Consider the following 13622-nt stretch of genomic DNA (forward strand, 5'->3'; position numbering starts at 1 on the left):
ACTCAGGGTGTCCAGGAAATATTAGGAAAAAAATATATATGATGTCCTCACCCCCACCAGTCTGAGCTGGGGGATGGGACACATGGAGCAGGGCCACTAAGAGCTGTTTTGCATAGTAACAGCTTTGCAGCTAACCTCTGGCATGGTCATTTAACATATCTGTAACCTTTAACTGGTTTCATGAATCGTTAAGTGGCTGTGCCCATGTTTTGAGCCAGGGGAATGGAAGTGACTTCCACCCAGAATGTAACTGGAAGGCAACTCCACCTGGTTACAGTACCTGCCTGACAGCTTGGAGATGATCGGTTCCACCCCAGGGGGGGTCATGCCTGCCCAGATTTTCTATGACAGCCCATAGAAAGAATACAGGAATGCAGATAAAGAATTGAAAGAAAGAATTCTTTCACCATTCCTGAAAGAATACAGGAATGCTGGCAGGTGAAACTGATTGTAGGAGGAATTGGAAATGGGGCTGCAGAGGAAGATCGGTGCTGGGATTTAAACCCAGGCATGGCAGCCATTACAAAAAGGGGGGACCACTTGGCTTGGGTGAGAGTCAGGACCACGCAGCTTTGGGGTGCTCCCTTTTGCCACATGGCTAGGAAGCAGGAGAGACTTTGCCTGGAAAAAGGGGGTGAATGGACTCTTGCTGATGGACCATGAGAAGGTGCCACATGGCTTTGGATTAACTAGAGATCATGGCAGAAACACAACTGATGGTGCTGGGAGCCTGAATAACAGAGTTCTATTTCTTTTCCTGAGATATGGTACCCCAGACTAGGGCAGAGGGAGAAAGGACAGTGTGCATCTTTGGGTGTTCTAAAGGACTTTAGTATTTTAATGAAGACATTAAGTCATTACTCTAAGTCTGTGTAACTTTTTAAAAAGATTTTATTTATTTATTTTTAGAGAAAAGGGAAGGGAAGGAGAAAGAGGAGAGAAACATGAATGTGTGGTTGCCTCTCCGATGACCCCCACCAGGGACCTGGCCTGAAACCCAGGCATATACCCTGACTGGGAATCGAACTAGTGACCCTTTGCTTTGCAGTCCAGCATTCAATCCACTGAGCCACATCAGCCAGGATATAAGTCTATATAACTTTTAAATAAATAATTTCTTTCCTTTTCACCAATCTCTGGCATTGAGAGATGTCCTTCTTCTCACCTTTCATTTCAAGGTGACCTTTTTATAAGGAGAAGAAAGGGTGGGTAAGAGGTTTGGAAAAAAAAGGTTTATTGGATTAGAGTTGCAATCCAGTGGCATTTTCCTCCCACTTCTTTATCCATTGATCAACAATTCTTTATCTGCATCCTGAGCTTGCTCTCTGGAACACAATGGCTTGCAGACCCCCTGGGGCACAAAGGTTGAAAGCAAACCTATTGGGGGTGAGGGAGGAACCCCTGGAGAAAAGGGGGGTTCCTTTTGGTAATAGTATATCATCCCCCCTCCCCCGTGTCTTTTCTGTAACACTGTTTTTCACTTGCAATCATAGACTCAGGTACCTTTTGATTCCACGGAGAGAAAAAAATCTATCATGTAGAACCACAAATAACAGGAAGAAGATAATTTTTTTCTTTTGTTTTGGGGGGGGGTTCTTCCAGTAAAGACAGGAAGATCTACTAGACAAATTCAAAAAGAGCTGTAAGCACTAAGAAGAGAATTTTTTTAAAAGAATGAACTGTTTCTCATCATACTGGATTCATAAGCACCTTCTCCATGTATGTGGCATGCTACCCAATGTCTTTTGGCACAGTTGCTACACACTTGGCATGGATGACACACAGGCTGGTGTCTCCAAAAAGGCCAACCAGATAAGCCTCACTTGTCTCCTCCAAAGCATCAATAGCTACACTCTGGAATGGCAGATCTGTTTTGAAGTCCTGACCAATATCTTATACAAGGCACTGGAAGGGAAGTTTGCGAATCAGAAGTTTAGTGGACTTCTGAAAATGCCTAATTTCAGAATGCTATGGCATCAGGCTTGTAATGATGAGGTTCTTTGCCCCTTCAGTGGAGGGTACATGTCTGCAAGCAGCTTTAGAAGCTAGTTGCTTCCTAGGTGTTTTACACTGGTCCATTTGCAGGCAGTCTGCTTGGTAGCAGTCATGGTATAGAGGCCTAACTCGCCCCATTTCTACTTCAGCTGGAGCTAAGGGATCTAGAGGCTGTGTTGGTACTAGAGAGTGATGGCACATTGGAGACAGTGGCTAACACCGTTAATTTTCTGGACTGGCAGTGTTTAGAAGCTAACAAGGAGAAGTGGCTCTGTAGAAATCCAAAGAACTGGGACTAGAAAACGGATAGGTATGTTCCTTGTTGACTGAATAGCACAAACAGAAACTATAATCCAAAGGTGTTAGATTAGTACACAACTCACTGAAACCGGAAAAGTAGGTGTTTGTGCTGCCTGTCACTACCAGAACCAGTAAGTAGAGAGACAAGGATTAAATCTTCTTTATTCAGGGTCTGGCAATCTGAGAAGATGGTGGGTTATATACCATAAAAACTGTCATTACCTTTCATTTCAAGGTGACCTTTTTATAAGGAGAAGAAAGGGTGGGTAAGAGGTTTGGAAGAAAAGGTTTATTGGATTAGAGTTGCAATCCAGTGGCATTTTCCTCCTACTTCTTTATCCACTGATCAACAATTCTTTATCTGCATCCTGAGCTTGCTCTCTGGAACACAATGGCTTGCAGACCTCCTGGGGCACAAAGGTTGAATTGCTTGTTGACCTGCAGTCTCTTGGTCATACATTCCAGTTCATGGAGTAAAAGCTTTCCACATGAATTAGTCACTTACACCTCTCAACTATGACCGAAGCTAAAATCTTAACTCTTGAGTTCACTGTGAAACTGGAAAAGTTGGCATTCATGTCTGTCACTACAAAAACCAAAAAGTAAATACAAGGATTGAATCTTTATGGGCACTTTATTCAGATGCTAGAGATCTAAGAAGACAGTGAGTGGATTATGTACCCTAAAATCCATCTTAACATCTCAAGTTGACTTTTTCTTCTCCTTTTCCTTCTCCTCCTCCTTTTCATAAGGAGATGAAAAGGATAGGCAAGGTGTTTGGGAAAAAGGTTAATTAAATAACAGTTGCAGTTAGGCATTGATTTTCCTGGTATTTCTTTATCTGCTGATCAACAACTCTTTTATCTGTATGATGGATATTCCCTCTCTGGAACACAAAGACTCAAGAGATGCTTGCAGACTTCCTCACGCACAAAGGTTGAATTGCTTGTCCACCCCTTAGAAAAACAGCTTTCCACAGGCATTATCACTTAGATTTTAGCCTATTTAAAACTATAGCTAAAATCTTTGTCTTGAGTTCCCCTGTCAACTTCGTGGCTTCTAGGACATGCCTCCTTATACCAAAATTAAGGGACTATATATTTCTGACTTTAAACTGTTTCATTATTCTGGGTCAAATTAAATTGTTTTACACTTTAAATTTTATTTACAACACACACAGTTGAAACTTTCCTATCCATAAAACAGTTCCCAATCTAAAATTTGAAATCTTTCAGTACAATGTTCATATTTCCTACACACGTCCTATACTTTTTTTTGTCATTAACTTATTTCTAGGTATTTTATATTTTGACCTATTATAAATGGTAGATTTTTAAGATTATATTCTCTATTTGTTGCTAGTGTTTACCAAAATAATTGACTTTTACATATTGGTGTTGTATATGGCAAACTTGCTAAATTTCTTATTTTTATAATTTATCATATATTCTTATAGGTCTCCTGTGTTTTCAACCCTATCTGCAAATAACAAGTTTTTTTTGTATCTTACTTTATAATTCTTATATATTTTTCCTTAGTGTAGTAACTAAGATATTCAACTTCAAATTTAAATAAAAGTGAATAAAAATGGGTACCCTTGTCTTGTTCTGATCTTCAAAAGAATGCTTTTTATTTTTTTTAAATATATTTTCTTGATTATGCCATTACAGTTGTTCTATTTCCCCCTTCATTCCCCTCCACCTTGTATATCCCCTCCCCCACCATTCCCCCCCCCTTAGTTTATGACCACGTGTCTCAAGTTCTTTAGATTCTATATTTCCCATACTATTCTTGCCCTCCCCCTATCTATTTTCTACCTACTGTCTATGCTACTTATTTTCTGTACCTTCTCCCCCCCTTCTCCTTCTCCCACTCCCCTGTTGCTAACCCTCCATGTGATCTTCATTTCTATGGTTCTGCTCCTGATCTAGCTGTCCTCTTAGTTTGCTTTTGTTTTACGTGTGGTTGTTAATAACTGTGAGTTTGCTGTCCTTTCACTGTTCATCTCTTTTATCTTCTTTTTCTTAGGTAAGTCCCTTTAACATTTCATATAATAAGGGCTTGGTGATGATGAACTCCTTGAATTTGATCTTATCTGAGAAGCACTTTATCTGTCCTTCCATTCTAAATGAAAGCTTTGCTGGATAGAGCAATCTTGGTTTTAGGTCTTTGGTTTTCATGACTTGGAATACTTCTTTCCAGCCCCTTCTTGCCTGTAAGGTCTCTTTTGAGAAATCAGCTGACAGTCTGATGGGGACTCCTTTGTAGGTGACTGTCCCCTTAGCTCTTGCTGCTTCTAGGATTCTCTCCTTCATTTTAATCTTGGCTAATGTAATGATGATGTGCCTTGGTGTGTTCCTTCTTGGGTCCAACTTCTTTGGGACTCTCTGAGCTTCCTGGATTTCCTGGAAGTCTATTTCCTTTGCCAGATTGGGGAAGTTCTCCTTTATTATTTGTTCAAATAAGGTTTCCACTCGTGGCTGTTCCTCTTCCCCTTCTGGTACCCCTATAATTTAGATGTTGGAACGTTTAAATGTGTCCTGGAGGTTCCTAAGCCTCTCCTCATTTTTTTGAATTCTTGTTTCTTCATCCTTTTCTGTTTGGCCATTTTTTTCCCTCCTTCTGGTCTACTCCATTGATTTGAGTCCCAGTTTCCTTTCCATTACCATTGGTTTTCTGTGCATTTCCCTTCATTTCAATTAGCTTAGCCTTCATATGTTCCTCTAATTTGTGACTAAAATTGACCAGTTCTGTGAGCATCCTGATCACCAGTGTTTTGAACTGTGCATCTGAAAGTTTGGCTATTTCTTCATCGCTTAGATTTATCGGCTCTGGGGCTCTGAGTTGTTCTTGAGCCATGTTTTGATCTGTTCGTGCCTGTTAGGTACGAGGAGCAGAGCCTTAGGTGTTGGGGGGGGCAGGCACACAGGTCTCTGGTTTGTGACGCTGTATGTGGGGGCAGGGTCAGGGGTCAGAGAGGGACAATAGCAGTCCCCTCTGCTGCTTCCCACTGCTGGGGCCTGCGGGGTCTGTCTCACTGCTCGCTCCTTTGCTGGTTTATCTGCACGCAAATGTGTGACTGCGGTCAGCCCTCAGTGAGTCCACCGCCTTGCACCCTCAGTGGGTCTGCCCACTACTCCACACCTGGGATCCGCCCACGGCTGCTGGTGCGCCTGGGTCATGCTCCCGGGTCGGTCCAGTGGATCTTTCCTGCCCAACCCCGCTCTGCTGCTGGCTCTGCCCCTCTTACCTGTTTGGCTGAAGGGTTCATTATTGTCAGACTTCCATGTAGTTCAATTTTCTGTGGTTTGGCTGTGTTTTTGTTGCTAAAACTTTGTTGTTTTTAAACTTGGTTGTGCGAGAAGGCGCAGTGTTTCCACCTACACCTCCATCTTGGTGGAAGTCCCAAAAGAATGCTTTCAATGCTTTGCCACTGAGTATCCCTCCTTGCTGCAGGTTTTTGATGCATATTTAGTTGGGTTAATGAAGTTCAACCCTTATTTGCTAAGATACGTATTTTTTAAATTATGAGTTGACTTTTACTAAATGCTTCATTTATTGAGATGCTCACTTAATATAGTAATTTGATCAATTATATTTTAAATTTTGCAAATTTTACATAACCCTACTTGATTGGGGTGCACTGTCTTTTTTATACATTGCTAGATTTAATTTTTCATGAATGATACCACCCTATAATTTTCCTTTTCACATATTGTTTTGGTATCAGTTATGCTGTTCTCACAATAGAATCTGGGGATTGTTTTCTGCATTCTAAGATAGTTTGTGCAGGTTTGGAATTCTTTTCCTTGAATATTTATAGAGCTTGGTAGTAGAAGTGCCTGGGAATTTGCTTTAAATTTTATCTAGGAAATAGGGAAGAACTAGTCTCATAAAATGGTTCAGAAGAGAGGAAAAGAAAAATAAATTTATTGTACCTGTGAATGAAAAAGCGCTCTGTAATAAACCTGACCAAAAGTAACCTTACAGGTGATCTGATAATAAATCATTGACTGGGCAGATTATAGTGGGTAATCACACCCAGGCCTATAAAATGTTTTTCAAATTTATTTTTAAGTATATTTTATTGATTATGCTTACAGTTGTCCCACATTTTTTCTACCTTTTGATCCCCTCACCCTGTACCCACCCTCCCAGCAGCATTCCCTCACCTTAGTTCATGTCCATGGGTTGTACATATATTTGGCTTCTACACTTCCCACACTATTCTTAACACCCTACCATTTATACTACTTATTCCCTGTACCTTTCCTCCATTCCCCTTGTCCCCTTCCCTGCTGATAACCCTCCATGTAATCTCCATTTCTGTGATTCTGTTCGTTTTTGTTATTTGCTTAGTTTTTATTATTTTAAGTTTTTTGTTTTGATAGTTGTGAGTTTGTCATTTACTGTTCATACTTTTGATCATCTTTTCCTTAGATAAGCCTTTTTAACATTTCATATAATAAGGGCTTGGTAACGATGAACATCTTTAACTTGACCTTATCTGGGAAGCATTTTATCTGCCCTTCCATTCTAAAGGATAGCTTTGCTGGATAGAGCAATCTTGGATGTAGGGTCTTGCCTTTCATGACTTCGAATACTTCTCTCCAGCCCCTTCTTGCCTGTAAGGTTTCTTTCAAGAAATCAGCTGACACTCCTTTGTAAGTAACTCCTTTCTCTTGCTGCTTTTAAGATTCTCTCCTTACCTTTAATCCTGGGTAATGTAATTACGATGTGTGTTGGTGTGTGCTTCCTGGGTCCAACTTCTTTGGGACTCTCCAAGCTTCCTGGACTTCCTAGAAGTCTATTTCCTTTGCCAGATTGGGGAAGTTTTCCTTTATTATTTGTTCAAATAAGTTTTCCACTTGTTGCTGTTCCTCTTCCCCTTCCGGTACCCCTATAATTTGGATATTGGAACGTTTAAAGATGTCCTGGAGGTTCCTAAGCCTCTCCTCCTTTTTTTGAATTTTCTTCGTTCGATTCTTGTTGAATGCTTATTTCTTCCTTCTAGTTCAAGTTGTTGATTTGAGTTCAGTTTCCTTCCCTTTACTGTTGGATCCCTATATATATTCCTTTATTTTATTCTGCATAGACTACACTTTCCTCTGTTTTGTGACCATACTCAACCATTTCTGTGAGCATCCTGATTACCAGTGTTTTGAACTCTGCATCTAATAGGTTGGCTAGCTCCTTGTTGCTTAGTTCTATTTTTGGGGCTTTGATCTGTTCTTAAATTTGGGCCCTATTTCTTTGTCTCTGCACACCTGTTATGATGTAAAGGGCAGAGCTTTAGGTATTCATCAAGGTAGGGCAAAACACATTGCTGTGTTGTGGTGCGTGTATGTGACGGAGGGGTTCAAGAGGGAACAATGCTGCTTGATCCTCTCTGTGCCAGCTTTCAGTCATTCCCCCCACCCCACCCAGAAGCAAATTGGGCCCTTCTGGTGCTGATTCCCAGGTGATGGGTTTGTGTACATTCTAGGACCCTGTGGGTCTCCCCAACAAACTCTCCCATGCGGCTGATTTTCCCACTGCTGCAACCCTTACAGGTTCTCACAGCCAGCAGTTTTGAGGTTTTATTTCCCTGCGCTGGAACCCTGGATTGCATGGTATGTCTCATTTTATAGTTGTTCCTCTGGGTTTACCTGCCTGCAAATGTGGGACTGGCCCATCCTCCAGCTGCTGCTGCCTGGCTGCACATCCTCTCTGGCACAGCTGAACGTTTCCACGCCTCCCCACCAGTCTGGATGAATACTTCTTCTTTAACTCCTTAAAGTTCGATTTTTTGGCAGTTCTGGTTGTTTTTAAATTCATTGTTGTCATTCTTTTGGTTGTGTGAGGAGGCAAAGTGTATCTACCTACACTTCCACCTTGGCTGAAGTTAAAAGTTAATTTTTGCCTAAAGCACACCCTATGATTGTTCTTGTTCATCTAGACCAATGCACCTTTGAAATGTCAGGAGTAATCTTTTGCAAACCCCTGGGAAATGAAACCTCTCTCAAGGGAGCCCATATCTTAGCTATTCTGTAATCCAATCCCCAGCTTGCTTCTGCCCACCTTCATGTAATCTTCCTTACATTCCCTCCTTCATTCCAAATATATATATTCCTTGTAAAACTCATTCTCTGGAGAATTTGAGGTCTTGCTTCATGTCGGTTTGGCTCAAATAAACTCATAAAATTCTATATGTTTGGATGTTTCTTACTTCCATACATCTTTCAAGAACTGTCAGTAGCTGGATGTAATGCAGAGGAAGTCAAGTTTTCCTTTGGGAAAGAGACTTGGATTGAGGAGCATTTTTTTAAACTGTATTTTTCCCATTACTATTTAGTCCCCTTATTCTCCCCCATCCCACACAATCACCACACTGTTGTTTGAGTCTTTTTTCCTTTCTGCTCAATCCCTCCCTCTCCCTTAGCTGTCACCCTGTTCTGTCTTTGTAAGGAGCCTTATCTGTATTGTTGAAACTTAAAAAAAAAAAAAAAAGTATTTTTTTTTGAGAGAATGTATTCTTGTCTTACGTACTTGAAAACTGTAGACTAAAAACGATTACAGGAAGATAGGCTTTCTGGAGCACTTAGAAGTCGGGAAGATACCTATCTGTGTTTTCTCATAAGAATATGGCTTTGGTGATACCAAGTCTGACTTAAGGGTCATTTCTAAGCAGAATGTTTCATCTAAATTCTTCCAAGATGGTACTTCTCGGTAGAGAAGTAAATTCATCTAAATTCTGTCAAGATGGTACTCAGGTATAAACCTGAGTACAGTGGCGTAATAGCAAGAATTGAACCTTTTTCACCTATGCCAGGATCTTTGAGACCATTAGTGGCAGCAGTGTCCCTGAGAGCGAACTTGGGTGAGGAAAAGCTACCAAAGACCATTTCATTTGCTATGGGCCTGTGTATTTCTGCTCCTGCTCTGGGTGGCTGCCTCCTGTTAAAGTAAATCAATCACCCCTTCAAGTATTTATAGCAGGTACTATGGCCTCTTCCCCTGATGGATTACTAATTGCAGAACTGCAACTATATTTAAATTGCATTTGTTTTCATTACCTATATAAACATTCCTTTAATTTCAGCTAGAGCCCTAGAAGTCTGAAAAGTTGTTTCCAGTTAGACAAGCTGATGAGTACTCAAAGGCTGAAATTCTAGCTGGGTAAAGTTGAGCCAATTAATGTCTCTGGACTTTTTCCTCTCATCTAAAAGCAAACACATGAATTCCTATCAGTGATACAGTATCAAAGATGTTTTTGTGCCCCCCAATATTCTTAGGTCTAGATCTAACCCCAATGTGATAGTATGAAGAGGTGGAGCCTTTGAGGGATGTTAAGGTCAACAAGGTGCCCTTGTAAGAGGCCCAGAGACCTCCTTTGCCCCTTCTGTCACGTGAGAACACAGCAGCAGTCTGTGAGCCAAGAGCAGGCCCTACCAGACACCAAATCTTGCCAGCTTCTTGATCTTGGCCTTTGTAGCCTCAATACTGTGAAAATTAAATTTGTTGTTTACAAGTCACTGTTTATGGCATTCTGTAGTGACAGCCCAAAGTAAGACGTGGAAAGAGCCACGAAAAATTTAAGATTAAGCTGTTCTCACACGTGGCGAATCCTGGCTGGCAGAATCCAGTTTATGTTGTGGCTGCTGGTGAACAATTATACATGGACAACAGAAGTCCTGTGGAGAAAAAGGGACAGCATGCTGCTCTCTGAGAGAGGGCAAGAGGGCCAGAGAACCCAGTCTGTGCCTGGCCAGGCTTTTATTGCTTCTCTGGGTACATTACATGGAGGGTAGTCCTCATTTACTATGCACAGGTTCACTGCAGGGGACTACCTTTTACAGATAACAAAGAATGTGGCTAACTACTTCATAGAAGGATGTTGCAGACCAAGGGGAAAAGTGGTTGAAGCGGTCACACTCCATACTTGGGTGGTTTAGCTCAGATTTTAGGAAGTTGCAGTAAGCCCACTGCCCCAATTCAGGGTGGGAGAGTTTTAGCAAAAATCAAGTCTCACAGCAGTCTAGGTAAAATGCAGGCCCGATTCCCTGCAGGAAAACCTCTCCATGGGCGTGGTCCTGCATGCCACTCACTCCCCACTGGTTCTCCACATGGAGGCTGAGCTACAACTCCACGCCATGCGAAGTGGATCTGTACACTCACATGCAAGCCATGGTGGCCAGTGACAGAATATGCCTATGCCCCACTTTTACCAAGTCTGATTTTGTCTTGGGCGAGTGGGACACCAAATTAGTTCTGACCAATGGGACAGAATTTAAGGGTTTCTGGGAAAACTTGTACTTTCTTGATGTAGGCATTACTCCTTCCTGCTTTCCTCTTTGCCATTTAATCATCCTCCCTTCTTCCTGACACCTAGACATGAGGCTGGAGATGGAGCAGCCATCTTGCATCTGTGTTGCAACAGGGAATAAGATATAGGTCTCTGTGCTAAGGACAATAGAGTGAAAATACAGAGCTCATGACACCCCAAGGCTGACTACACTGGACTTCTTTTTGTGTGACTTTATTTATAGTCCCATTTGGTTAGTCTCTCTTGGGTACCTGTTACTTACTGTTGAACTTAAGCCAATACCCAAAGTATATTTTTCTTTTTAAATCCCATTCAGGAAAATGACTACCTAAACTACAATGGTGGTGCACATATACTGAACTTGGAATGATGTAGAAATTAGTGTGGCCCCTGTGCAAGGATGCTCCATGGGTTTGTGAAGCATTCCACATTTAAAAAATAAAATCAAATGCAGTGTCTCATTTAGAGTTATGCATGATATGCAATACTGTAAAATAAAACATGCAACTTCATGTTACCAAACGAGAATATATTGGGGCCTTTTTGGTATAGTATTGGCAATGTAAGTCCTTATTTTACACATAACATTTTTTAGAAGAGGTGGGGAAAAGGGCAAATAGTTCCATGCAGCATTCTCAGCTCCCCAACTGCATTACCCTGTCCAATGAATGTGGTAAACAATAAAAGGTAATGATAGATCACATTTGTCGAACACTATGTGCTGCCATCATTCTAAACACTTTATGTGAAATTATTTTGACCCTGATAAAACCCTATGATGCAGGCTTTTATCATCACCCTTCATAAAAGAAACAAAAACAACCAATTCACAAAGAATGTTTAAGTGCACATTCTATTAGAATAGTAAGTTTACTAAAAGTGTAACTGGCCTTCTCACTGGCAGCAAAGTTTTAAATTATATATCTTGTTTTTATTTAGAAGAAACTCTCAGGTTCAAACTGACTATATGATGAAACAAAGCAAAAAGGAAAAAAAAAAGCTTTCATAGTCTTGCAGTGCTTACTGATGGAGATGTGTGCAGCAAGAATTATCTGAGATAATATCTTACGTCAGTCGTAATGTCATTTAAAAAAAAGGAAACAAACACTGAAACAGGACACAGCAGGCCCACAGCAGAGTGTATGAGCAGTACACACGCACAGATGAACGGAAGTGGAAAAGTTGCTTGGCTGACAATGGAAGTTACATTGAAGTGGCCGGTCCATATATGCCAGCCTGTAGTCCACTTATTTTTCAATGGTGCCTTAGTCTCAGAGCACAGCCCAAAAGATCTAAAGGTGAACAAGAGAACTGATCAAATATTTAAACACTTCTCATCACTAAAAAGTGTGGTCAAAATAGTGACAATGTTTTATAGAAGAAACTCTTGTGGGTGAGGTTTTTTTTTTCCGTTTATTGAAAAACAAAGTTCTTCAACAAAGTTATTAGCAGCAAGACTTGAAAAGTATCCTGAATGTGATTAAAATGTCTTCGTTTCAACTACAAAACTCCTTAAAGACTTTAATGACAATAAAGCATTCTGAATCAGAATCATAGGGTTATTAAACATTCCTTAACCCTATGGGCCAGATCAAATAGTTTTTGAAAATGGTGCATTTGTTTTTAAATATATGACTAAGTGAAGTAATTCATTAAGAAATTAAGAAAACACTTTTGGCAATACTTTCATGATGCTGTGTATACATACAGATCTAAGAAGGAAAGACAGGAATGTGGACAGCTATTTCATTGTTTTTTTTAATGATTTTCATTCATTTTAGAGAGAGGAATGAAGGGAGAGAAGGAGAAGTGTGGTTGCCTTTCTTGTGCACCCCCTACTGGGGACCTGGGCCAGCAACCCAGGCATGTGCCCTGACTGGGAGTAGAACCGATGCCCCTTTGGTTCACAAGCGAGCACTTAATCCACTGAGCCACACCAGCCAGGGCTATTCCTTTTTTTTTTTTTTTTTAAAAAAAAGGATTGAGGCCCTAAGGTCACCAGATCAATTCCCAGTCAGGGCACATGCCTGGGTTGTGGACCAGGCCCCCAGGTGGGGGTGTGTAAGAGTCAACTGATCGATGTATGCCTCACACATTGATGTTTCTCTCCCTCTTTTTCCCTCCCTTCCCCACTCTCTAAAAGTAAATTTAAAAAAGAAAAAGAAAAAGGCAATACAACTAGGGCAAGACGTCTTCACCTGCTACACAACACAAACACTACTGTTATTGACTGATATAAAATAATGTGGTAGGTTATCTCTTAACAAATTAACAGAAATTATATATCCACATGAGTGCTGTTCCTTTAAAAATAACCCCTGGGTTACAAAGGTACATATAAAAGATATATAAAATAGTGAGATTTAGATATCACTTATTTATTGAACATGTTTTTCTACGGATACATTATTTTTAATTTCTTTTCCTAACACAAAGATGTATAGGTACAACAGTTATAATCAGGATTATTCAGGTGATAAAAATCTTTTAATTAAAAAAATTTTTAAAGATTTTATTTTCTTATCTTTAGAAGGGAAGGGAAGGAGGGAGGGAGAGAAATATCAATGTATGGTTGCCTCTCCTGTATCCCCTGCTGGGAACTGGCCTGCAACCCAGGCACGTACCCTGACTGGGAATTGAACTGCAATCCTTTGGTTCGCAGGCCTGCACTCAATCCACTGAGCTACACCGGCCGGGGCTAAAAAAAATCTCTTTTTAAAAACACAGGTACTTACCAACTCTTGACTGGTGATGTCAAGATTCTAAAGCTGAGCTGGCTTTCTCTGATACTAAGATACGCCTTTCTTCTTTGGGTGTCTCATTAATAAGCTCATGGATTGAAAATACACAATTATCAGGAAGGCAAATCTGTATTCAGTGTACATTACGAATTGTGAAAAAACTTTAAATAATTTGCCATTGCTCTGGCTGGTGTAGCTCAGTGGACTGAGCACGGGCCTGCAAACCAGAGGATCACAGTTTGATTCCCAGTCAGGGCACATGCCTGGGTTGCAGGCCACTT

General features: G+C 40.7%; 1 non-coding gene across 1 annotated transcript; it reads right to left on the reverse strand.

Annotated features, from left to right (window-relative positions):
• Window positions 1-1589: 1589 nt before the first annotated feature.
• Window positions 1590-1652, reverse strand: LOC119050928 (U7 small nuclear RNA). The gene has a single exon (XR_005082833.2). It is a non-coding gene; the product is annotated as a U7 small nuclear RNA (small nuclear RNA).
• Between the last annotated feature and the right edge of the window lie 11970 nt (window positions 1653-13622).

This window comes from Artibeus jamaicensis, unplaced genomic scaffold, assembly GCF_021234435.1.
Source record: "Artibeus jamaicensis isolate MK-2021 breed Jamaican fruit bat unplaced genomic scaffold, CSHL_Jam_final contig_793, whole genome shotgun sequence".
NCBI lineage: Eukaryota > Metazoa > Chordata > Mammalia > Chiroptera > Phyllostomidae > Artibeus > Artibeus jamaicensis.